The sequence below is a fragment of the Monodelphis domestica genome, chromosome 5 (genome assembly GCF_027887165.1).
Source record: "Monodelphis domestica isolate mMonDom1 chromosome 5, mMonDom1.pri, whole genome shotgun sequence".
In the NCBI taxonomy this organism is placed as follows: Eukaryota; Metazoa; Chordata; class Mammalia; order Didelphimorphia; family Didelphidae; genus Monodelphis; species Monodelphis domestica.
This window is the reverse complement of record NC_077231.1, coordinates 113,533,306-113,557,389: the sequence shown is the minus strand read 5'-3', so window position 1 is coordinate 113,557,389 and position 24,084 is coordinate 113,533,306. Positions and strand designations below refer to the sequence as shown.

The following is a 24,084-nucleotide window of genomic DNA, read 5'->3' as shown; positions in this document are numbered from 1 at the left end:
TAGTTCTGTGGATAAAAAAGCCAGGATTAGAGACAGTAGGTCCTGTGTTCAAATTTGACTACATACTTCCTAGCAGTGTTGGGTAAGTCACTTAACCCAATTAGCTCTTATGACTTTTCTGCCTTAAAATCAAAACTTGGTTGTTTTTTTTCAAATAACTAAATAAATAAGTTCCTCAATCTTTAGTTATAAATTAATCTGATCTAGCCTGTTATAGTAAATCACTTTTCTCATATCTCTGGAAGAACAAAACTGGGGGCAAAGAAAAGAGCTCGCTGGATAAAGGCTTATAGTCAGGAAGTTCAAATCTGGCCTCAGACACTTACTAGCTATGTGATCCTGGGCAAGTCACTTGTTCTCTGTTTGCCTCAGTTTCCTCATCTGTAAAATGAAGATCCTTCCAGGGTTGTTATGAGGATCAAATGACATAATAATTGTAAAGTGTACAGAAGCTGACACATACGTGCTTTGTAAATATTAGCTATTATTAGTAAAACACGGGAAGGAATTCTTTCAGAATCCCAAGGAGATCTGGGAAAGCTCATAGTATACTTGGAAAAGCTGGGGAACTAAGAGTCAGACCTGATTTCAAATTCTAGCTCTCTGTTACTTACATCTGTGAGACATCAGGTGGGTCATTGATTTTGGCCTCCATTTCCTCCAGAAAAATGACAGAATTGGCCTAAATGTGGGATTCTGAACCTTTTTAGTGTCATGGACTCCTCTACCAATATGCTGGAGCCTATGGCTCCCTTCTCAGAATAACACTACAAAGTAAATCAATCACACTGAAATTAAGTTACCAAAATATTTTTCAAAATAAGTTCCTGGACCCCAGGTTAAGATGGGGATGGATCCAATCAGGCCAATTTTCTATGACTTATTTCTTGCCTTCTGTAAGAGACTGGAACTTCCTTTAACACTGGGACACTGTAAGATTTACTGCTCAGAAAACAATGCTGCCCTGTGGCTAGAGGAAGAATTATTAACCCAAAAAGGGATAGAAGACATAAAACAAACAAAAAAAATGAATAAAATCAAGGAAGACAATATAGAGAGTAACTATAGAAATGAAAAAAATGTTTTCATCAAGTATCATAAACTTCTGAAATCCAAGATTTATAAGGAATTGGTGCAAGAATATAAAACTAATAAATACATCATTATGGAATTTGAGTAAACAGTTTTCAAAAGAAGAATCACAAATTACAAATGACCACTGGGAAACATGCTCAAAAAAAAAAAGTAAGAGAAATGCAAATTAAAACAATTCTGGGATTTCATCCTCCCTTTGGAGAGAGCAGTTTCAGTTAGATGAGGTTAGAGCCAGAATGTAGAGCATTAAAAAGGAAGGGAAGGAGGAAGGGAAGAAGGGAGGAAGGGAGGAAGGGAGGAAGGGAGGAAGGGAGGAAGGAAGGAAGGGAGGAAGGGAGGAAGGGAGGAAGGGAGGAAGGAAGGAAGGAAGGAAGGAAGGAAGGAAGGAAGGAAGGAAGGAAGGAAGGAAGGAAGGAAGGAAGGAAGGAAGGAAGGAAGGAAGGAAGGAAGGAAGGAAGGAAGGAAGGAAGGAAATATACACTATCAAATTTGGTCACTGTATTAAGTATTTTTGCTTAATTGCATTTCTTTGTTGCAGTGGAAGGCAAAGGAGGAGAGGTTTTCCAAATTAATCATAATATAAATCTCAAAAACATTGATAAAGTTCACTTAAGAAAGAAAAACATGCTAAGAATTTTTTAAAAATCAGCCATTTTAGGGTCCACATACTCCTGAAGAGTACAGCATTTCCCAGACAGCCACAATCCTGTGATGGCCACTCAGTGAAAACTGGGCTAACAGAGGAGGCATTCAGGCTTCAGATAGGGGTTAAAATAAGTGAACTCTAACCTCTAATTCACCCTTTCCAATAACATTAGGATTCCATCAATTCTACATTTCAGATGAGCTACCCAGCAGCATAAACATTGGACTGGGAGACAGGAAACCAAGGTTTTAATCCCAGCTAAATTCTCTGGACTTCAGGTCTCTCCCCCTTCCCCCCCCCCTCCCAAACACACACCCGGTAACATAACGGGACTAGATTAGACCGTCCCTGACATTTATAGAGGATGTCCATATCAGACCTTGAATCTGCACTGCGCCTTTTGGGACATGCTGTATATTACTTTAAACGTTTTACAAAGTGCTTTAAATGCATTATCTCATTTAATGCTTACCATGTGAGTTAGGCATTCATAGATAATAAGAGAGAGTAATAACAACAACAATAATATTAGCCAGCATTTATAAAGTGCTTTAAGATTTGCAAAGCACTTTACAAATATCATCTCATTTTACCCTCACAACAACCCTGGATGGTAGGGGCTATTATTATCTCCATTTTACACATAAGGGAAACTGAGATTAAATGGCTTGTCCAGAAGATCACAGAGAAAGGGGCCAAGGCTATATCAGAACATTGACTCCAGGTCCAGTGCTCTATCTAGTCTTTGAGCTTCAGAAGGGTTGTGTCATGCATGTGCCCCTGGCCACACAGCCACCTATCTGGAAATTGGATTCAAAGTCAGATTTTCCCCTAAGCCCAAGGCCAACACTATTTCCTACTACATGAGGCTGCTTCTTGTGACCTTTAGATGACATCCAAGGTCTCTTCCAACAATGGCATTCTAGGATCATAAGATTCTATGGGGCAAAGGCAGTGAAGGAAAGCAATTTCTATATTAATGAGTGAAAAAGAAAGCAAAGACATGGTGGGTGATTTCCCCCCAAAACATTGGGGAAATAGCAGTTCAGAAACCTAGATTAAAAAGAAAACCTAAGTTTCCTGGAGTCTCCCATCCCTTTCTAACTACAGCCTTGTTTGGCCCTCCTTAAATTTCACACTGACCTTCACTCATTGTTATCAGTCAAAAGAAACAGCTCAGAATGGATGACAGCTGGACCTCTACACCACTTTTACCCTGATTTAGGGGAAAAAAGAGCCTTTTAGAGAGTACATTCTTTCCCACCCCCACCATGCCTATATTAACCTCCCAACTCCATCCTCCCACACCTGAAACTTCTATTACTGGCCTTGGAGAAAAATAACATTGCCAAACGGTTGTTCAGCTGTGTCCAACCCTTCATGATCCCATTTGGGATTTTCTTGGAAAAGATACTGGAGCAGTTGGCCATTTCCTTTTCTAGCTCATTTTGCATATGAGTAAACTGAGGCAATCAGGGTTAAGTGACTTGCCCAGGGTCACATAGCTATAAGTGTCTGAAGCTGGATTTGTACTCAGGAAGATGAGTCTTCCTGACTCCAGGGCTGGTACTCTTATCCAATCCTGTCAATGGGTCAAAGGTACAAACCTAAATACATTTTCATATCTCTAGGAAAAGGTATTTTTTCATACTTTGTAGTGGTGGAGTTTCTGAACTAGAAACAAAATCAGAGGCTCATTTCATTTACCAGTATTGAAAACCTCCTAGTATCTGAGCAGCCTGAGAAGGGTCCTTTCTTTCCCCCAAGATTTCCTTTTCCAGCAAAGGGTACTCTTCTAAGACAGAGGACTTCAGTTTTAGCCAGCCTTGAACCAGTCAAGGTCAAGTAAAGGGGAAAATATTCTGGGCAATCTGAGACCAGGCTGACCCTAAAAAGGCATGATGAGACAGGATTTTGTGGTATTTCCTCTTGTGTAAACATATCAGGCCATCCTTCCTGACATGAAGGATCCAGGTATATTTTGGGAGTATCTTGTGGGGGCCATTGCAGCTATTATGTGTAACAACAGAACTTACTCTGCCCTGCATCAGTGATTTGTTATTGTCATTCAGTCACTTCAGTCATGTCCCATTCTTCATGATCCCATTTGGGATTTTCTTAGGAAAGACACTGGAGTGGTTTGCCATTTTCTTTTCCAGCTCATTTTATAGATAACCAAATAGAGGCAAAGAGGGTTAAATGATTTCCCCAGGGTCACACAGCTACTATCTGAAGCCAGATTTGAACTCAAGAAGATGAGTCTTCTTGATTCTAAGCTTCTGGCACTCTGTGCACAATGGTGCCCCCTAGCTGCCTTCATACCTGTCATAACCACCTGAAAAAACAGAGCCTCAGTGCCTCATAGTCACAAAGTGCCTGGGGAGGCATGGACTGTAGCCTCTAGGCTAGCACCAACTTTTCCTTATTCCATCCCCGGCCCCAGGCTGGTGGGACTCTAACTTCAGCTGCTCTCAGGGACTGGGTTGGGAGGCTTTCCATTCCTAAAGCATACTACCACATGTAAAGGTATTTGCTACCTATTGTGTTCAGTTTACCAAATCATCTGAGGAAAACTAAAGCATTAAAACAAAATTCATCCAGAAGTCAAGAATTTCAAGAGAAATAATTAAAATAAGTGGGAAGAAAGGGGGTTTTCTAGTAATAGTAGATCTCAAACTCAAATTCAAACAAAGAAATAAATCATCAAAATATTTAAGGGCTAGATAAAAAATAAAGCTGTCTGTTCCAAACTGATATATGACTTGGACATGAAGGGTGATAAAAACAGATTTGAGGAGGAAAGAAGAAATTGCCTTTTGAATCTATGCATAGGGGAAGAATTCATGACCAAACAAGGGACAAAGAGGATTACAGAAGATAAAATAGACAATTTGAATAACATCAAATGTGTGTTTGCACAAACAAAATGAATGCAATCAAAATTAGAAGGAAATCAGGAAACTGAAAGGGGAAATTTATAGCTAATTTCTCTGATAAAGGTCTCATTTCTCAAATATAAAAGGAACTGTGCCAAATTTGTAAAAAAAAATAAAAAATAAAAAAATAAGAGCCATTCCCCAATTGGGAAACAGTCAAAAGAACTGATTCAAATTTAAAGGGATACAAACAACTAACTACTCAGATAAATGGTCAAAGGCAAGAATAGACAGGTTTCAAAGAAAGGAATGAAAAAATGTTCCAAATCATTCATAATTAGAGGAAAATAAAATTAGAGCAACTTGGAATTTCCTCCTTACATCCATAAGATTTGCAAAGTTGAGAAAAAAGAAGTAGTAACTTGCCAAAGTCACACAGGTAAACAAAGTCACACAATTAAATAGCACAACCAAGATTTAAATCAAGGACCAAATCCAATATTCCTTCTAATACACAACACTGCCTCTAATCACTTGGCCTTCCTCAACCTCCTATACTAAAACTTGGAGTCTTCACTACATATATTGATGTATCTCCTTCCACACCCTGCCCTCCCAATTAATTGATCTCATCTTCCATGGCATAGAACTTCACTCTTCATCAACTACTTGAGAGGGTAGTGGCACCTTAGATCTCATACCATCACTATACTAACTCTGTTATCTTGAACGCTGAAATTCTCCTTTCTAATCATAACTTCCTATCCTTCCAAATCTCTCTTATCCTCTCCTCACCCTGTAAAAGTGAAATCAATAAGCATTATCAAATGGCTTTTCCATTCCTGGCACTGGGAACATAGTACTGGTGATACAAAGAAGAGCTAAACCATCTAATAGGGAAGACACCATGCAAAGAGCTATATATAAACAAGAAATTGGAGATCATATCAGATGGAAGATACTAAGATTAAGGAGGCCTGGGAAAGGCTTCTCATAGAAGGTTAGCTGAAACTTAAAAGAAAATCATGGAAGCCAAGGGGCAAAGATGAGAGAGAAGAGGAATGGGGAACAGTCTTCGAAAAGCCCAGAATCTAGAGATGCAATATCCTGTACTTAGAATAGCAAGAAGGCTGGGTATCATTAGGTTGAAGAAAACATGGACTGGGGGGAAGAAGTGGGAGGTGGCACGGCCAGGTAGCTCAGTGGATTAAGAGCCAGGCCCAGAGATGGGAGGTCCTGGGTTCAAATCTGGCCTCAGACACTTTATAGCTTTGGGAGCCTGGGCAAGTCACTTAATCCCCATGCCTAGTCCTTATGGCTCTTCTGCCTTGGAACCAATACACAGTATTGATTTTAAGATAGCAGGTAATGGTTGATGTTTTTAAGCCATATTTTTCCTGGGTAAGGAGACCATAGGCAGTGTCCTGAGAAAGTTCAGAAGCAACCATTTGACTCATATCCCAAAAGCAAAGCAAGTTCTCAGTTCCAGCATCTAAACCAATCTACAGAGGCAAAACCAGGAAAGGAATTCTAACCAAAGGGATCTACAATTCTACACTCTGAACCAGTAGAGCTTTTTAGTTAGGTGAAAGTGACTGAGTCAAGTAACAGTTTATTGTTGTTCTGACTAAAACCCCGGTCATAAATTTGAAGAATTCAAACAAAAGAGGCAGCAAAATCACTCATTCCTGGATCAGAGAACTGAAAGCACAGGTCCCTGGTTTGAAAGATCCCAGAGATCCCAGAATAACACAATTCCATATAAGAAAACAGTAATAAGACTAGCCCAGACCTTCCTTCCAGAAGTCAGGCAGAGCCCAGTCCTAACATCAAGTCCAAAGTCAGGAAGTAGGCGAGAAGAGTGGGCAAACAAAAAAATAATCCCAGAATAAAGAGCTATTACAGTGGCAGGAAAACTTCAAAACATAAATACAGAGGAGAATGATTCCAAAATATCTATAAGAAAAGCCTTAGAGAAAAACAGAGGCTGGGCACAAACGCAACTAGGATTTCTGGAAGAAATGAAGCAAAAATTTAAACATATTTCTGTAATAAGAACACTCGAACACTTGAGGAAAAAATTGGAAAAGAAATGAGAGCTACTAAATAAAGAATTGGAAAGGGAATTAACAGCTTGGCACAAGAGGTACAAAACCTTGACTAAACAACAAAATTCTGTGAAAATTAGAATGGACCAAATAAAAGCCAATAACTCGGGGGCAACTGGGTAGCTCAGGTGGATTAAGAGTCAGGCCTAGAGACAGGAAATCCTAGGTTCAAATCTGACCTCAGACACTTCCTATCTGTGTGACCCTGGGCAAGTCACCTAATCTCCATTGTCTAGCCCTCACTGCTCTTCTGCCTTGGAACCAATTCATAGTATTGATTCTAAGATGGAAGGTAAGGATTGTGGTTGTTTTTTTAAGCCAATAACTCTATATGAGACAACAAGAAATAATAACCCAAAGTCAAAAAGCTTGGGGGGGGGGACAGAGAAAGAGAGAAGAAAATATAAGGCATACAATAGCAAAAATTACTATGAAAAACAATTTGAGGGGGGAAATTTAAGAATTATTGTACTATCTGAATGTCATGACCAAAAGGGGGGACCTAGACATTGTATTTCAGAAAATCTTAAAAGAAAATTACCCAAATCTCTAAGAACCAGAGGACCAAGAAGAAAAAGAATCTACCAGTCTCCTCATGAAAGACACCTCAAAATAAAAACTCCTGGGAGTTTTTATTCATTGGAAAAATCTAGAGCTTCTTGATTAAAAAAAAAAATTAAAAGCAGCTAGAAGGAAAAAATTCAAGTACTGAGGAGCTACAATCAGGATCACTCACAATTCAGCAGCTGCCACTATAAAGAAGAGAACTTGAAATACAATATACCAGAAGGCAAAGGATATAGACTTACAACCAAGAATAACTTATCCAACAAAACTCAGTATAATGAATGCTATGGGTGGGAGAGGAGGGGCAGAGTGCAACTATGGAGGTAGGGGAATGAGTCTTTAATGAAATAGAGGACTTTCAAGCATTCCTGATGAAATTATCAGAACAGTAGAGAAACATTCATGTTCAAATATAAGAGCTAAAAGAAACATAAAAATGTAAACATGAATGAATAATAATAAACAACTAAAAAGGATAAATTACTTAGACTTAAATATGGGGAGATGATGATACATGTGTCTCCTATGAGACACATGAGAATAGGGTTCACAGAGACAGTTTAACTAGATAGAAGGCATGGGAGCAGATGTGATTGTCTTAATAACCTTAAGAGAAGAAGGGAATGAGAAAATAAGAAGAATATATTTGGGGAGGGGAGAAGAGAAAGAATAGGGGAAATTATCTCACATAATTAGTTTGAACAAGGGATGGAGAGAGAAACAGATCTAATTCTCATCTGAATGGAAGGAAGGAAAGTTTAATTCCTAAACAGAAATTAGAAAAATTAGATAGAAATCTCTGGTGATTAATAAATGGGTATAAAAGGAGTATACATATTACTAAGCAGTAAATAGTACATTTCCAAAAACTAATCATGTATTAAGGCATAAAAATGTCATAAATATATGTAGAAAAGAAGAAATATTAAGCACGACTTTTATTGAATACAATGAAATTTAAATTACATTCAGTAAAGAAACTGAAGTGAGCATTAAAAATTAATTTGCAACTAAATAACTTAATCCTAAAGAATCATTGAGTCAAAGAATAGACAGAAACCACCAATAACTTTACCCACCCAAAAGTGGCAACTATGAAATAATGTAACATTTTCAGAAGGCAGGAAGATGTATAGGGAGGTCAGTGACAGAATATATATATACCACTAAACTTGGTTTGAGAAAGAACTAATTTCAAATCCTATGTGACACTAGGAATGTCACAAACTGTGCCTCAGTTTTCTCATCTGTAAAATGAAGGGGTTGAACATCAGGGTCTCTAAGGTTCCTTTAACCTCTAAATCTATGTCTATGAAATAAACACTTTCACCAACAACAACAGAAAAGAAAAAGAAAAAGAAAGAGAATAGATAAAAGAAAGAATTGGCCATAAAACAAAAAGTAACTAATCAAAAATCCAAGTAGACACAAAAATAGAAATTCTGACAGTCAAAGAAGAGATAAATCAAATTTAAAGCCAAAAAGAAATTAAATTGATAAATAAAACTATGAGATCTTTTAAATAAATAAAATTAAACAAATAAACCATTATCTACTGCCATTTCTTTAAAAATTTAAGAGAAAAATCAATTGGATGGTAGCAAAACAAAAAAAGGAGAATTCTAAAGGAAATTATAAAAAACTAATTCCCTCAATTATATGCCAATAAAATGTATAACTTTAATGAAAAAATACTTATGGAAATATGAAATGTACATATCAAGGAAATAGAGAACTTAGATAATCCAACCTCAGAAAAAAAGAAATTAAATAAGGTATACATGAATTCCTAATGAGAAAAAAAAACTAGAACCAGATGAATTCTTAAGTGAATTCTATCAAACATTCAAAGAAAATACTTCTGATATTATATAAACTATTTGCAAAAAAAAAAAGGAAAAGAGTCTTACCGGTTTTCTTCTATGATGCAAATATAATCTGGATACCTAAACCAAGACAAGAGAAAACAGAAAGAAAACTATAAATCCTAATGAATAATGATGCACATTCTTAAAAATTATGCTCTATAACCAGGTTAGATTTTTTTTAAACCCTTACCTTCTATCTCAGTATCAATTCTAAAATAGAAGAGTGGTAAGTGCTAGTCAATTGGGATAAGTGACTTGTCCAGCGTCACACAGCTAGAAAGTTTCTGAGGCCAGATTTTAACCCAGGTTCTCCTCATTCCAAACCTGGCTCTGTATCCACTATGCTTCCTAGCTGCCCCTGACCAGGTTAGATTTTGCCAAGAATATGAAGTTGGTTGAAGAGTAAGAAAACTATAAACATAACAGACCACAGTAATAACAAAAACAACTACATGGCTGAAAGATGAAAAAAAACTTTCAACAAAATACAAATATATGAATAAATATACCTTTTATTATTATGGTAAACCAGAATTACATGTAATTGAGATAATTGGTTACTGGGCATTTCAAACTGGATGTCCCAAAGACATTTTTTTTTAACCTTCCATCTTAAAATCAATACCATGTATTGGTTCTAAGGCCGAAGAGAAGGGAAGATCAGGCAATGGGAACTAAATGACTTGCTCAGGGTCACCCAGATAGGAAGTGTCTAAGGCCAAATTTGAACCCAGGACCTCCCATCTCCAGGTCTGGCTGTCTATCCCCTGAGCAACCTAGCTGCCCTCATCCCAGAGACATCTTAAAATCAACATATCCAAAACTTGAACTTATTACTTTACCCCCTAAACCCTACTGTATTCTAAGCTTCTCTTTCTCCATTGAAGGCACCACCATCTTTCCACTCTCCCCAGTAATATCAGCATTATCTTTGACTCTTCATTTGTCTTTACCCCCCACATCTAATCAATGACCAAATTCTGCAAATTCTAGGTGTCACATCTCTTGCATCTGATAACTCTCCATTTATGTTATTTCAGGCATTCTTCACCTCTCACCTAGATTACTTAGCTAGCCTCCTCATTAATCCTTCTGAATCAAATCTCTTCCTACTCCAGGCTCGTTTCCATAAATCCAATGATCCCAAATTAAAAAAAAAATCTGCAGCAAGTTTCTCTGATAAAGGTCTCATTTCTAAGACATATAAACAAATGATCCAAATTTCTAAGAATATAAGTTATTCTTCAATTGATCAAGAGATGTGAATAGTTTTCAGAGAATGAAATCTAAGCTAACAATAGCCATATGAAAAAAATGTCTAAATCACTAATAAGTAACCAGCAGACTGACAAAGATGACAAGCATGGTGTCTGATACATGGTAGTTTCTAAATAAATGCTTATTTACTGACAAAAAAAAATTACAAATATTAGAGGGCCTAAGGAAAAACAATGTATTGCTGGTAGAACTGGCCCAGCCATTTTAGAAAGCAATTAGGAACTATGCCCCCAAAGCTATTAAACTGTATAGACTCTTTGACGCAGCAATATCACTTCCATATTTATACTCCAAAGAGATCAAAGGACCCAAGTGGACAAAAAATTTTACAGCAGCTCTTTTATGGGGAGAAAGAATTAGAAAATGAGGGAGTATCCATCAATTGGAGAATGAATCAATAAATTATAATGTGTTGATATTATGAATTACTATCATGCTATAAGAAATGGAGGGGATGATTTCAGAGAAACCTGGAAAGACTTATAAGAAGAGTAAAGTGAGAAGAACCAGAAGAACAAATCATAGAATATTATAAAATTATATTATAAAGACACACAACTTTGAAAGACCTAACTCTAATCAACACAGTGACTATCTACAATTGCAGAAGACTCATGATGAAACATGCTACCCACTTCCAAATAAAGAGGGGATGGAATGTTTTTGTTGTTGTCACTATTGTTGTTAATTGGAGGAAAAGAGAATAATGCACATTTATAATGGGTGGGGTTTGTTTTTCATTTTTTTCTCATTAAGGGGAGAAGGGTGGAAAGGACAGAATTGAGGCCTAAAAATAAAATAAACAATTTTTTAAAGATGGCAGGTAAAGACAAAGATCCTAGGATAAGGACTCACTCTTTAACCAAAACTGTGGGAAATTTGGAAAATATTCTGGCAAAAATCAGCTTTAGACAAATACTTAATACCAAACACCAAGACCAAGACCAAGACCAAATGGATTCATGACTTAAGACATAAAAAGTGATATCATATACAAATTATATACAAAACTCTTTTGGGTTTAATTACATACAATCTACAAATTACATGCAGTATATACAAAAATACACAATTAATGATATACAAAATTCTTTTGGATCTACAGATAGGGGAAACGTTTTGACTAAACAAGGGATAGAGAGGATCACAGGAAAGAAAAAGAACAATTATAATAATAGTAAAATGAATAGTTTTTCACAAGCAAAACCAAGTCAGTTAAAATTATAAGAGAACTAGTTAACTGGAGAAAAAATCTCTATAACAAGTTTTTCTAATAAAGTTCTTTATCTAAAATATATAAGAAATTGATTAAGATATGTAAGAAAAGAGATATTCTCTACTGCCAAACTTTAATGATATCAATAGATATCATTAAGTAATTAGTAAATTAGTAAAAGACAGAAACTCAAGTTATCAAGAAATCAAGATTTTTAAAGTCACTAAAAATGAAACTTAAAAGCAATGCTGAGGCTCCCTCAAGTACCCATCATATTGGCAGTTATGAAAAATGAAAATGGCAATTGTTAGAGGAGAAGTATAAAGATAAGCACATATACACTGTTGGTACAGCTATAAATTGTTCTAGCCATTCTGGACAGCAATTTGGAATTATGCCCAATGAACAAACATTTATTAATTAAGAGCCTATTGTGTACTAGACACTATGCTAAACAAGGGTAAAAAAGGAGGCAAAACAGTTCCTGCCCTCAAGGCGCTCACAATCTAACAGGAGGGAAAGACAACATAAAAATAACCATGTACAAATGATATATATATAGGTTTATGTTATTATAATTATATTTATTATATATTATTTAATTATTTGGATTATAGATATAGATATACATTATATAGTATTTAAAAATTGTTGAATTTGTATATCCTTGGAGACACCAATACCACTATTAGCCCTATACAACAAAAAGATCAAATCAAAATGGCTCATATGTACAAAAATATTTACAGTAGTTCTTTTTGTAGTGACACAGAACTGGAAATACAGTGGGTACCCATTAAATGAGTAAGAACAGAATGAATTATGATATGTCTGTATATGCTTATATATACACATATAAATATAGTAGAAAAAAGGGATGGTCTCAGTCTCAGACAATTCTAGATAGACTTATATGAACTAATGCCAATGAAGAGAGCAGAATCAGAAGAACAATATATTCAATAAAAGCATTATAAAGAGCTGTGATCAGTAAAATGACCGACCAACCACGAGGGCTAGCAAATGGGTTGCCAAAATGAAAAAAGGGAGGAAAAAGTAAGAAAAAAGTGGGTCACTGATGCATTTACAAAATGCACAGAAGAGAATACAAGCAGAAATCAGTAGGAAACAGATAAATAGGATGGCTTTGAAAATAGTGTGCTGAATTTGTTGTTTACTGGAGAAAGAAGCAAGCAGATTCTCAGCTGTAATTCTCTTTTTCCTTTCTGCTTTGTATATGGTGAATTTCATCTTATTTGGTGTTTGTTAAGTTCAGAATAAAAACAACCCCCAAAAATGGTTTTAATCAAATCCACCCTTAATGACTTAAGTCCAGTGCCTGGAGGAAAAGGAACCTTTATGACTCACCCCAAGCAAGTAAACTGCCAGACAGTCTCCCATAAGCACAAGGCCAGAGAGCCTGCTTTCTACAAAAAACAGGTTTTGGAGCCAATCCAGCTGTGATTGCATCTCCTGAGTCCAGCTGGCTAACACAGCTTAGCAATGGGGGGCCCATGAAGCACCAGGAATTTTCCATTCAAACGACCAAGATTTACAAGTTCCCTGACAAGGAACCATTTAGGTTGAGTAACATCCTTACTTGGATCATGACAGCCCCAAATGAAAAGGCTATTCAGTTTGGCAATATCCTACCAGGAGGCCAAAGTAAACATGGCTTTGGGGCCAGATTAAAAACGGGACATAGAGGTTGCAAGAGAGGCAGTATTCTGGATCACAGGATTTAGGACTGTAAATTATTTTAGAGATTATTTTACAGATGAAGGAAACTGGGGCCAAAGAAGGCTCTCTGACATACCCCAATATCTGATAGGGGCAAGATTTAAACCCAGGTCCTCTGGGGCTATATCTAAAGCTCACTAGCTCCCTCTTTTTTTATTTCTTTTCCTTTCTTCCTTCCTTTCTTTCTTTCTTCCTTCCTTTCTTTTAAATCCTTATCTTCTGTCTTGGAATCAATACCAAGTATCAGTTCTAAGGCAGAAGAGCAGTAAGGGCTAGGCAATTGGGGTTTACACAGCTAGGAAGTGTCTGAGTTCATATTTGAACCCAGGACCTTCCAATTCCAGTTCTGGCACTATATTCTCTAAACCACCTAGCTGCCCCATCTAGTGCTCTTTCCACCAGAAAATCAGACAAATAACAATACTATCAGCTTCTACTAAATAGAGTCCCTTTTCCTTACATAGAGAATGCCTACCCTGAATGAAAGGTTGAATGTCCAACTTCCCTATAACAACTCCAAAAAATCTTAAGTTCATACCACTTGACCATTAATAATGATCAAGAAAGTCAACAAGAAACTACAGCAAGCAGCTTCTTCCAAATCAAAATGTCAGCCATAAGCCCAAGAGCATCAAAAGAGAGGATAGCCCAAGCAATGCAAACACCAGTGTCATCACCAATACAAAGGCTCCCAAGATTCTGAATCCAAATGCAACAAGAATGGGAAACCCCTCTAAATAAGCCCCAGTGTGAGGGCTATAGAAGTCCCAGGGAGCTGTGAGGGGCAGTGACCAAAGTAAAGTCAACCAGCAATGCTCAGACTGAGATAGACCACATCCAGAAGTTCAGAAATCCCTAACAGTCTATCCTGAGATATGAGAAAGAATTCTCAAAAATTCAGTACTCCAAACCCTCCAGCAGAGCCTAATACCAGGAAGTAGAATCAGCACTGGAAAGCCAGAGACCCAGGACAAGAGATGACCATTCTACCCCAAAGTGCAAGAAGTGGAACCCAGACCTGGCACAAAGCCCCAATATAGGAACTAAGCTAGAGAAATCAGAATCAAACATTATTGCAAAATTAACTCCATGATTAACTGCAAACAGAGCTCAAAGGATGAAATGGATTTTCCAAATGAAAATGCAGAAGAAAATTTTAAAGTCAAATAAGAACCTAGAAGGAAAATAAGTAGCTTAGAAGAAAAAGTGGAAAATTTTACCCAAGAAATGGAATCCTTGAAAACTAAGCAAAAAGAAATCAGTGATTCCAGGAGACTTCAAGAAATAGTAGAATAAAATTAAAATATTGAGAAAAATGGAAAAAATTGTCAGATATTTGATATAAAAAACAACTGACCTAGAAAACATATCAAGAAATTATTTAAGAATCAGTAAAGAGGCAGCTAGGTAGATTCTTCCTAACTATATGATTCCTAGTTGGTAAATCACTTAACCCCAATTGCCTAGTCCTTACCATTCTTCTGCCTTGGAACCAATACTTAGTATTTTAAATATTATTCTAAGACAGAAGATAAAGGTTTAAAAATCAGCAGATTATCTCAAAATCGGCAGAAAAAAAAATAGCCCGAACACTATTTTTCGAAATTTCATCAAATAACTGCCCAAATATATTGGAACCAAAAGGCAAAGATAGAAAGAATCCAGCAATCATCTCCTGAAACCCCAAAAGGAAAAGTTTCAGTAACATCAAAGCCAAATTCACAAAATGGAAGGAATAATTTTCAATTATTTCTGATGGGAAAAAAACTGAATAAGAACTCTGAAGTACAAAATCTAGAAAGGTAAATTTGTTTAATCAATTTAAAATTTCTAAATGATGACATATTTCTAAAATTCTAATAGGGGAAAGAAATATGTCCCTTCAGAATCTTACTAGATATCTTTGAAGTATAACAGAATAATAGAAATGATAAAGAATTTGGAAAATTTTGGAAAGCTACATCATGAAATAGGAAAAAATAGAACAAGGACAATGGTTTACAAGATGATCTTAATAATGTAAAGGAAAACAAGAACAAAAGACTTCATCAGTACATTGTTCAGTAATCAATCATGGCTTCCAAAGGACAGATGAAGGGCAGAAATATACTTCCAACTTCTTGGCAGAGAGAAAAAGGATTGAGGGTGTGCAATAAGGAATTTTCAGAGATGGTTAATGTGTTGATTTGCTTTGCTTGACTGGATTTATTTATTACATTTGCCATTAGGAAGAAACAGTGAAGTTAAAAAAAAAGTAAATGGCAACGAAATACTTTAAAGTTTAAAAAGCAAGTGGAAAGAGTCCTGGAACTAAATTCAGAAGTCATGAGTTTTTATTCTAACACTCATACATGATAGCTGTGTGGCCTCAAAAAAGTCACTGAGCCTTAGTTTCCTCTTTTGTATAAGACTACTGGACAAGACCAGATGATCTCTAAGATCTCTCTTTTTTTTAAAGCCTACCTTCTGTCTTATAATCAATACTAAGTATCAATTCTAAAGCATAAGTTCAGTAAGAGCTAGGCAACCAGGGTTAAGTAACTTGCACAGGATCATACAGCTATAAGGTCTTTATCTGTTCTAATAAGTATAAAAGGGGGCAGTCAGGTGATCAGTGGATTGAGAGCCAGGTCCAAAAGCAGGAGGTCCTGGGTTCAAATGTGACCTTGGATACTTCCTAGCTGTGTGACTCTGGGAAAGTCACTTAACCCCCATTGCCTAGTCCTTACCACTCTTCTGCTTTGGAACCAACACACAGTATTGATTCCCAGACAGAAGGTAAGGGTTATAAAAAATAATGTGTATTAAACTCTTCCTCTCCCTCATCTCATCTTACACATACATAAAAATTCTGGATCTAACTATTGCAGCTACTTATTCTCATCACCCTCCCACCTACCTCAAAGCTCCTCAAACAGCCAACACTGGATTGTGTGGCACCTCTCCATAGGGTTAATGAGGAGAAAAAAATCTTAAACTAATCCAGGATCCTGTTTTTTTATCTGGAATTGTTCTTTTCATTCCAAGTCAGTTTTGAGAGGCTGGCAGCTATAAGCAGACACAGAAATTCCAAAGAGATCAGAGCTCATCCCATCAAACCAAAATAACACACATGGGTTTTTCTCATCTCCACAAGAATATAATTATTTGGGGTTGATTTCAAAGCAACAAGAATGTCTCTCACAGCTGCCATGCCAGCAATGACATTGATGAAGAAACAAGGAACAAAAGAAACAAGGAAATGGACAAAACTATGGTTAAGAACTAGAGATCCAGATCTTGGATCTTCCATTCATTTCCGGTGTGATTTTAGCCAAGCTCTTAGCCTTATAAGCATTTACTCAGCATCCATCCTGTTAGTGTCAGGTACTGTGCTAAGCATTTTACAATTATCTAATTTGATCTTATAACAAAGGCTTTCAGAGATACATTATTATTAACTCAGATACTGACTTTATTGAAAGTATCAGAATAATTCTCACTCTTGGTCCAACAAGCATGGTCCTCTCTTTTCCCTGATGAGAGGGCAAAAGAAAGGGAATCTAAATGGTGGCAGGGACAGCATCTGAAGTTAGATATCAGCTATAACTTACAGGATAAAGAGAAATGACAAGGTCCAGGAGAGAGGATCATGGACTTAAGTTCAGAAGACCTGGGATCAAATCCCATATTTGCCATTTGCTGGCTGTGTGGCCAAAAGCACGTCACTGAACCTTTCTGAATGTGTTAATCACAGGGTTATTACTTGGATCAAACAAGATAATGGATGGAAAGCATTTAGCACATTTCGAAACAATCAACCAACATTTATTAAGCACCCACTCTTTGCCAAGCACTGTGCTAAGGACTACAGAAAAACTGACTGTTATTATGAAGCCTGAAGGAAAGGGCAGCTGGGTGTTTCAGTAGCTTAAGTGCCAGGTCTAAAGATGAGCCCTCCTAGGTTCAAATCTGGCCTCAGACACTTCCCAGCTGTGTGACCCTGGGCAAGTCACTTTATCCCCATTGCCCTAGCCCTTACCTCTCTTCTGCCTTGGAACCAATATATAATATTGATTCTAAGAGGGAAAGTATGAGGTTTAAAAAAACTGAAGGGAACTGCTAAAGTCTCAAATCAAAAGATTCCTTCATTCTCCTTTCTGAGCCTCTATCCCAGACCAGAAGGCACCCCCTATCAGAGCATTTACATTCTCTCTCCAGGAGATGCATACCCATATCCATATTTAAATACACAAGAATATAAATCCATTTCAGACTCCTAGAAATGCTTTCTCCCCAAAGGCACATAAATAGATATGCTCCTAAAGAGGCACCTTACATGCACACATACAGAAAGAGACAGACACACACATGATAATCATTCACAAAATGCTTGTTCAACAACATATCTCATCACATATGTCCATTGTAAGAGGTACCCACACAAATGGAGACAAACTCATATGCACACACATTCCCACAATAAGCAAGCAGAATGAAGTGCTAGATGGTTGGGCTAAAAAGGACAAAACTGGAGAAGAAATGGTGTATTGGGGCATGAAGAACACTGGGCTTTGACTCAAGGAACACAAATTTTTACTCTAACACTGACCCATTTAATAACTGTATGACCTCAAACAAGGCAGTGAGTCTTAGTTTATTCATACATGGATGGATGGACAGGACAAATGATCTCTAAGGTCTCTTCCTGTTTTAAATTCTGTCATGATCTGAACATCCCCATTAAGCCTTGAGGAGATCAAGACCAGACCTACCAGGAAGGAGGAGGATCTCTAAATGACCTCCGAAAAGAAATGATTTTTCAAGTATACTTTTGGGAACACTGAAGGTACAGGGTCTGGTCTCTTCTGGAATTTGTTTTTATAACAGAACCAAACACTATGGTTTCTAGAATGAATCAAAACTTGTAAAGATCCTTGATAAAAATCAAAGTGAATGTTATAATGCCTAGCACAGAAATGTCTTGTACTTAGTAGGTAATTAATAAATGCTTTTTAAATTTTAAATTGAATTGCTGAACTAAAGAAAGGTACTAAAGGTTCCTTGGATCTCCCTCGGATGAGAATGGTTAAAATTCTGCTTTTTGGCCAATTGCAGAAAACTCTTAGGCCCTGCTATTGTTTTGTAAAAGCAGTTTCTGCGCCCCATAAGGAATCGGCATGTTCAATAAATATTTGTGGATTGGACAAAGTCATAATTCCCTGACACAATAGAAATTAAAGCCCTCCTAATAGCCCGAAGTCTTGGCAGTGGTCAGAAGGGAGGAGATTGTTTGCTAGACAACCCTAGGCCTTTTTGCAAAGCTTTATTCCAATTCCTGGTACTGAGTAGAAAAGTGGACTTCTTGGTTGTCTATGATCTGTCTTTGTAATCTCTCTTTAGAATCTGGTACACTGTGCTTATAAATATTAAATAAATAAATAAACCATGCCCAGAGGTGGTTAAATGTCCTTAACTCTTTGACAACAGTGTGTCTGGAAAACACGGAGATAGATGGGGCCTCCCAAGCTCAGCTGCATTGTTTTAACTGCCTGACCACACCAAAGGCCCCCACCATGTCACTTCTGATGCCAGCTATTTCACTGAGTTGCATCAGTTCTCCCATATCACATATTGTGGGAGACACAGATCCTGGGGGAAGCAAGGGGGAAGAGCAGTAGTGAGAGAGAGGACAAAGAATTCGTGGGGAGAAAAAAAAATTGCCATTTTTCAAACTATGAAGCATTTCTCTCAAGAGGGGTAGGCAAGGAGGAGGTATGGAGACTATAAATCTACTCTATCTTTGTTAAAGTACAATTAATGTACAATCCATGAAACAGGGACAGGTAAAAGAGAAATGCTTTTGTTGGAGGAAAAGTATACTTTGTCAAGTCAAAATTGAACTCTGTACAGAGAAGTTGGTTAAAAATTAGTTAGAGGGGGCAGCTGGGTGGCTCAGTGGTTTGAAAGCCAGGTCTAGAGACAGAAGGTCCTAAGTTCAAATCTAGCCTCAGGCACTTCCTAGCTGTGTGACCTTGGACAAGTCATTTAATTTCCTCTGCCTAGCCCTTACCACTCTTCTGCCTTGGAACCAAGACACAGTATTGATTCTAAGACAGAAAGAAAAAGAAGGGGAGAAAGGGAGGGAGAGGGAGAGAGGGAGGGAGGGGAAGAGAGAGAGAGAGAGAGAGATGGGATTGTTCTCCAAAATGGACACTAGTTTCTCCTTATATCCTTTTTTCCCAAAAATTTTTGTGATCTCATTAAAACCACCTATAAGCTTCTAGTATAGAAGACCCAGGGTCAATAAGTGGCAAAAAAGAAAAAGAAAAATTCAAAAAGAATGACAATATAAGAGGTCAAAGTCCAATTTGAATCTGCTAAGACTAGATATCAACAGAGGACTAAAAATGTGCAAGACAGATTTTGATCTGAGATAAAGCAAAACTTCCTAACAAAAGAAAATGGGCAGCCTTGAGAGAGAATGCACTATCCTCCCACCCCCCAAATATATACCACCATTTGCCTTCTCTCTGTAGTTCTTGGAGCACTGGTTAGATGACCCCTTGTTGAGATATAATTCTTGTTTAGGTACAGCTTGAACTGGGTGATCTCTGAGGTCCTTTCCAACCATGCAATCTATGATTCTATGAAAATCATGAAGTTGGGCTCAATAAACCCTAAAGTTTCTTCTGACTCTAAAAGTGCTATCCAAAATATATCTATCTAATTTTGATCCAAGATAGATCTGACCTACTCCACAAACACAATCCTCATATATAAGATCATGGTTGAAGAGAGAAAAAAAAATCTCTAACACAGACTCCTACCTACATGTCATTTTAGAAAACACCTTTCATCTCTTTCAGATAAAACAACTTCCAATGACACCCTACTACTACCACCTATTTAATAAACTCTAGACCCTCTCTCCCATATTCAAGGATCTCTTGCACTTGGCCCCAACTCATCTTACCTTAATCTCCCTCTGCTCTGAAACAGTCTCTCCACTCTGGTCATAACAATCTCCTCGCTATCCCCAATAAATTCTTGACTCCATTCTTTACTCATGCCATTCCACCCCCTGAGACCACCCTCCCATCCTCACCTTCACTTCTTTTCTCACTATTCAATTCTACCTCTACCTTTGAAGACCCAATTCATATCTTATCTCCTCCACAAAGCCTTCCCTAAATACTAGAGCCCATTCAATGTCTTTTCTCTGAACCCCAACAGTATTTTTATCTAAACAATTTAATTTAGCATTTGTATAAACTGCCTTTTATTACCCTTTCTAGATATGTGTATGTACATATATGTGTGTGTATATATATTGCCTCCCCTGTGAGAATGGGTGCCATGTTTTACACCCACCAATTCCTGCCACCATGCTGGGCTCATAGTAATGTTCAATACTTACTTGCCAATTTATTTGTTTTTAATTCCCACCTCACCTTCATTGGCTAATCCCAAAAAGCTATGTAGTGGCCTTGTGGAGAGCCAGGCCTAGTGTCAAGAAGACTTGAGTTCAAATTCTTATTTTCTCTACCAAACTTGTAGCCTTCATGAGGATAGGGATAATATACACATATCTCTCCCAGCACCTAGTACACAGCCTTGTTTACATTGCCTAGTTTAATTGTTGTTTAGTTGTGTACATTGCCTAGTTTAATAAATGTTGCTTGAAAAATGTGGTTGAACAACAATGGATATGATTCATCTTGGACTTGATCCATCTCTTCCTATATCTTCTGATCCTATCCAGAGTTTATCTCTTCCATCCTAGATCCCTCTTACTAATGCATTGGATTCTTATCTGCAGCCTACAAACAAGTCCTTCCTTATCCTTAAAAAAAAAAAAAGTAAGTGACCTTGTCATTCCTTTGGGCAATTTCCCTATAAATTTCCTTACTTTCAGTCAAAATAGTAGAGAAGTTGCCCCTACTTTTCCCCACCTCTTCACCTCTCAATCATTTCTCAAGGACTTTCAGTCTGGATTCCTATACTATTAAAAAAAAAAAACTTCTCACCAACAGTCTCTTCATTGTTGAGTCTGGTAGATCTTTCACCTTATTGACCTCTCTATAGCATCTAACACTGCTAACTACCTTCTCCTGATATTATCTCCTCTCTGGGTTTTCTTACCATTTCTTTCTTCTGGTTCTCTTCCTACCTACCTGACCACTCCGTCTCATTCTTCTTTGCTCAAACATCTTCTGGGTCCCTCTACTTAAATATAACCCACGCCTCTGTCTTGACCTTTTTTTCTTCTAATTGATCTTATTGATCAATTATCAGCTGTAGGAGAGCTTATATATTTGTATGTGTGGGTGTTCATGTGTATATGTAGACATACATATAGATGCTTTGTACACACACAGATCTCCAATCTTCACTTCCTGAACTCCACAGTCTTATATCAGCTGCTGCCTATTAGACACCTCAACCTGATGTGTGAATTTAATATAAATTGTACCCCCTTATTCCATTGGAAAACCCATTTTTATCTATCTGCCCTACCTTTTGACTACCAGTTGTGCTGGCATCCTAAAAGGGATGACTGAAGTCCTAACATTACAAGTGGCATGACAAAAAGTCAAGACTCAGAGCCAAACCAAGGTTAAGTTTATCCAACCAGAGCCCCAGGAGGAGTGGCAAAAATTGGCTCTATAAGAGAGGAGACTCGGGAAGCGCACTCTCTCTGGCTGAACACTTATCATTGTCTCTCCCTTCTCTAGGGTATTTAACTCTTGGTATGCACTGGCTTTTGAACCACTTGCAGACCCACTACAATGTGTGAAAACAACTAATAATTAGGCACAGCCAGGTAATCATAGGATCTCTCTCTCTCTCTCTCTCTCTCTCTCTCTCTCTCTCTCTCTCTCTCTCTCTCTCTCTCTCTCTCTCTCTCTCTCTCTCTCTCTCTCTCTCTCCCTTGCTCACTCTCTGTCTCTCTCTTGCTTTCTTTCTGTCTCTTTCTCCCCATCTCCCTCTTTCTCTGTCTCTGTCACTCTCTCTCCCTCTCTCTCTCTTGCTCTCTTACTCACTCTTTCTTTTTCTGTTTCTCTCACTCTTTCCGTCTCTCTTTCCCCCTCTCTCTCACTCTAACTTTTACTAATAAATAATTATAAATATATAGTCTCCGGTGAATTTTAATCATAACACTTATTATCCTATTAGTCATCTTGAACTCAAAATGTCCAAAACCAAACTCACTATCTTTTTCTCTAACTCTACTCCTCTCTTTCTTGCTTCCCTATTTCTGTCAGGGATATCACCATCCATCTAGTCACCCAAGGTTCATAACCTGAGTCATCCTCTACTCTTTACTCTCCATCAACTCCCACATCTATTAAGATGCCAAATCTTGTTGACTGTAGGATTGCTGAATTCCCCAACACCTCTAGCATCCATACCATTCTCTCCACTCCAAAAGCCACCCTCTCTCTCCAAGGTCAGGCCCACATACCTTTAACTTGGACTGCTGCAATGGCTTCCTAGTTGGTCCCTCTGCATACTAATTCTCCTTCTTCAATTTATCCTATACAAAACTGCTAAAATAATATTCCTTAAGCACAGTTCATTTCTCCATAATAGAAGCCTCTGTGCCTCCCTACTGCCTCTAGGAAAAAATACAAACTCTTCTGTTTGACATTTAAAGCCCTCCACAAACTGGCTCCAACTTGTCTTTCCAAGTTAATTTCACATTACTATCCCACACATTCTTGTGTTCCAGCCAAACTAATCTACTTACTATTCCCAGTAAAATAACATTTGGGTTGGGGAGGTGGGGGGAAAAGAGGGAGGGAGGGGAAGGGAGAGTGGGGGAGACAGACAGACAGAGAGAGAGACAAAGAGAGAAAGAGAGAGACAGAGACAGAGACAGAGACAGAGACAGAGACAGAGACAGAGACAGAGACAGAGACAGAGACAGAGACAGATCAAACCAAGATGGCAGACTAAAGGTAGCAATCCAGCTAAACTCTCAAAACATTCCCCTCCAAACAACTTTAAAATAATGCCTCAAGGGGGTAACTAGATGACTCAGTGGATTGAGAGCCAGGTCTGGAGAAAAGATGTCCTGAGTTCAAATCTGATCTCAGATACTTCCTAGCTATGTGACCCTGGACATTTCACTTAACCCCCATTGGCTAGCTTTAATATTCTTCAGCCTTGGAATCAATATACAGTATTGATTCTAAGATGGAAGGTAAAGGCTAAAAAAAAAAAGTAATTGCCAAGCCAAGGTCAAAGTGTGACATTTTTCTAGCCTAAGACAACTTATGTGGTCAGCAGGAGAAATCTATAACACCAAGGCCAACCTGGAGTACACACAGAAGCATTACCAGTGGTGGGCAATGGAGGCAGCTATAACAACAGCAGCAGCACCTTTGGGAGCTCTCAGCCCAGAGATGGGAAGGGGGGTGGAAAGCTGGTTAAAGTTGATTATAATGAGACCTTTTGCTGTCACTGTGTACAGAATGTGGTCAGAAGCAAAGAAGACATTTGAGAAGGGACACTTAAAAAAACATATATATATATGGAGAGAGAGAGAGCGAGAAAGAGAGAGACAGAGACAAAGACAGAGGGGGAGGGAGGGAGGGAGGAAGGGAGGGAGAGAAAACAGGATGAAAGTACAGTTAGTAATCATAACTGTGAATGTGAATGGGATGAACCTATAAAATGCAGGCAGAGAGGAGAATGGATTAGA

The 24,084-nt window shown here is 37.7% G+C and overlaps 1 protein-coding gene across 2 annotated transcripts in view; it reads right to left on the bottom strand.

Annotated features, from left to right (window-relative positions):
- TSPAN9 (tetraspanin 9) overlaps nucleotides 1-24,084 on the bottom strand; it is a 236,630-nt gene that overhangs the window by 205,150 nt on the left and 7,396 nt on the right. For both annotated transcript variants that reach the window (XM_007503764.3, XM_016425952.2), the window contains exon 2: nucleotides 9,203-9,238. The gene's annotated coding sequence lies outside the window, so the exon portion shown is untranslated. The remainder of the gene's footprint in view (nucleotides 1-9,202; nucleotides 9,239-24,084) is intronic.